Here is a 3,603-nt window from a genome sequence, read left to right on the forward strand (position 1 = left end):
ACCCATCACTCTCTCCCTTTGTCCCTTTTCCCCGGGCCCACCGGTCACCTATCTGGCCTCCCCTCTCTCTCTCCCACTTGGGCCCCCTTTGTCACTCCCTCTGCTTCCTCCCACTCCCTGATAGGTGGTCCCCACCTGTCAGTTTTTTCTCCTTTTTGTCTTTCTCTCTCCCCCTAGGCCCATGTGGCAGTGTCTCTCCCCTCCCTTGTCTCACTCGCCCGCGGCCCTGAGATGTAAGTATGTCTTCTCTCCACGCTGATGTCAGCCTTCAATTAATTGCACAATAATTTAGTAAGGTTTTTCTATTTAGTTTAAAAATACAGTTAAACTTCTAAAATTAATAACTAATTCATCTAGTCTTCGTTTTAGTCCATTCAAATTTCATTAAATCCAAAAAATTCCAATAAGCCATTGAAAATAGTTTCTTTCTCAGTTTTAGTAGTTTTATAACTTGTTTTTGCTTGTTTGCTCTGTTTGTCGTAGATTTTTCGCTCGTCGAAGCACCGTTCGTTAGCGAAGTCATCGCCGAAGTTCCTCGTGGGTCAGAGCAAGGGAAGTGGCACAGTATCCTTGAACATATTGATCCGATAATTGCAAAATCGATGCTTTACATTCAAACATGCATTATTTTTATGCAAATTTACTTTACTTTATTTATTTATCTATTGGGCATTTACCTTTATATACGTTGATTCTCACTTGTTATTATTGTCATCCCAGGGTTAATTTCAGTAGAATTAGGATTAGACAAGGCTTAGTCCAACTAGCTGACATATTACTTAATTACTATTAGACTTTGATAGACCTTTAATGGTTGTGATCATGATGAATTTCCTGATGTAGATTAAATACAACTAAAATACTGCTTATGGTTGGCTGGGGGTGCATGGTTTTGAGAGTCATGCCCATCACAAGTTAGGACCGGTTCTCAGGAAACCCTGGAAGTCTTACACGTACTAACCACAAGCCAGCGTGGGCAATGATGAGACTTGTAGTCTAGCTTGTCCCTATTCGACGTACCCAGGTTAGGGTGAGTGTGATGGAGTATGGATGAGAGTCGTGGTGTAACGATGGCCTATGCTTCTTCCGGATTCACCTAGACACAAGAGGGGGCTGCCCGACTTGGTGTAAAGAAGGGGGTGAAACCTGAAGTGTGGTGTGATTCTTTAGGGGGGTTAGGTGAAAGGTCTTATCATGGTTTCTGTACGGAGGTATCGTGGTGATACATTGGGGCACGGTAACATGCTATGGAGCCATGTCTTGTGGGTAAAGTTGTACACCTCTGATCGGAGTAAAACTAGTCGAATAGTCGTGCCTGTGGTTATGAGGCGAACAGACAGATTTGCTGGGATTAGTTGAACCTTTAATAACTTGATGATCATGGAACTGGTTTAACCTTGCACAACGTGGTGTAATGTTGGCAGTGGTTTGGGTTTGTCGAAACATGGTTCAACGTTGGGCAGATGGTTGACCCTGTTGTAGTGTGATGTAATGTTGGACAATGGTTTGGGCATGTTGCAACGTGGTGTAACGTTGAATAGTGAATGGTTATTTTCATGTACTTTAATTTACTTTTTATTCAGTCTATTTTATCTAATATTTTTCTAATTACTGCACTTTTATGCAAGTTAACCTTAGCCTATCCTTGATATCTAATTGCATTCATTATTCTCTCTCTCCTGGGTGTTACTTGTTGAGTACAGTGGTTTGTACTCAGCCCTGATTAATTTTCCCCCACTAGAGCAAGTGCGAGAGTTTCAGTCAAAAGGTTGTTTGTAAGATTGAAGTGAGGTTCAGTCCACCGTTGAGAAGGCCTGTGGTGTGGAGCCGTTATTGCCAGCTAAAGCTAAAGATGCCCGGGCCCCACGGAGTTATCACTCTACGCAGCGACATCAAGCAAGCCTTTAGCTACGAGACGGAGAGCTACGAGATTGCACAACAAGCTGAGGAGAAGGCTAGCCAAGAGCAGATACATGAAGAATCGACTCGCAAGCCAGAGGACGACGACTTGCCGTCCAAAAAGGCTGCAAAGATCACGTCCAACTAGAAGAAGCGGATCCCCCTCTACCCGGTGACCCCTCCAAATTTACATTCATAGGAACTCAGTTAGATTCTAAATAGGAACTCACGCTCATCACTTTCCTTCAAAATAATAAATATATTTTTGCTTGGAAACCATCTGATATGCCCGGGGTTCCTAGGGAAGTGATTGAGCACTCTTTGAATGTCAAAGACGACACTAAACCGATCAAGATGCGTCTCTGCCGCTTCGCACAGGATAGGAAGGACGCGATCAAGGAAGTGTTGACCAAACTGCTCGCGGCTGACTTCATGAAAGAAGTCAGGTAGCCCGACTGGTTGGCAAACCCTGTCTTGGTCAGAAAGAAAAACAACAAGTGATGAATGTGTGTGGATTATACGGACCTTAACAACGGACCTTAACAAGGCTTGTGCTATGGATCCGTTTGGTCTTTCACGCATCGACCAAGTTGTAAACTCGACAGCTGGCTGTGCATTGCTCAGCTTCCTTGGCTACTACTCGGGCTATCATCATATCAGCCTAAGGAAGTCAGATCAAATGAAAACCGCTTTCATCACACCATTCGGCGTGTATTGCTACATCACAATGCCGTTCGGTCTAAAAAACGTTGAAGCAACTTATCAGTGAACAATCCAAGGTTGCCTCTAGGATCAGATCGGACGCAACATGGAGGCTTACGTCAACGACGTGGTCATCAAGTCAAGAGAGAAGGATGACCTGCTGGACGATCTGCAGGAGACCTTCAACAACCTCCGGTGATACAGGATGAAATTAAATCCCAAGAAGTGTACGTTTGGCGTTCCCTCCGGAATGCTCCTCGGTTTCGTCGTTTCCCGATGAGGCATCGAGGCCAACCTGGAAAAAGTCCATGTAATCCTCAACTTCAAGCCACCCAGTGAGCTCCGACATGTCCAAAAGCTAGCTGGGTGCATGGCAGCGCTTAACCGATTCGTCTCATGACTCGGCATACGTGGCATGCTCTTCTTCAAGATATTGAAGAAGACCGACCAGTTCACATGGACACCAGAAGCTCAGGAGGCCTTTGAGGACTACAAAAAGTATCTCACCAATCTCCTAGTCGAGCGATTTGATGGAAATTATGAATTTATGTTACCGTTTGAGATATCCATAGAACTCGCAACAATCCTTAAAATAACATGGTATCCATTGCGCCAGCACCGAAAGTTTTGGCCCGCTCTGCTCGTAAAAGAGACACAACGACACTTCGCCAACTAATGGAATTTTTCTAGCCGTTAGGCCCATTAGCGACCTATTTAGCCTTTCCCGTTAGCACACCCCTTCATCTTCTTCTTCGCCACCACCGTTCCCCACTCGCTGCTCTCTCACCTCCTCACCGTTCTGGCGAACTCATGGCACCCAAACCCTAGCCTGACCCCCAACCCACCTCACGCTCCACCGACCAACCGCCTCATCCCATCACCGCAGCCGTGTAAGTCACGGCCTTCGGCGATCGGGGGTGCCAGAATTCATCTCCGAGAGGGGTGCAAAAAAGCCTGGTTCAATCTACCAATGAAAATTTCTTTGAAAGACTGGAATTCTCT

Source organism: Oryza brachyantha, chromosome 11 (genome assembly GCF_000231095.2).
Source record: "Oryza brachyantha chromosome 11, ObraRS2, whole genome shotgun sequence".
In the NCBI taxonomy this organism is placed as follows: Eukaryota; Viridiplantae; Streptophyta; class Magnoliopsida; order Poales; family Poaceae; genus Oryza; species Oryza brachyantha.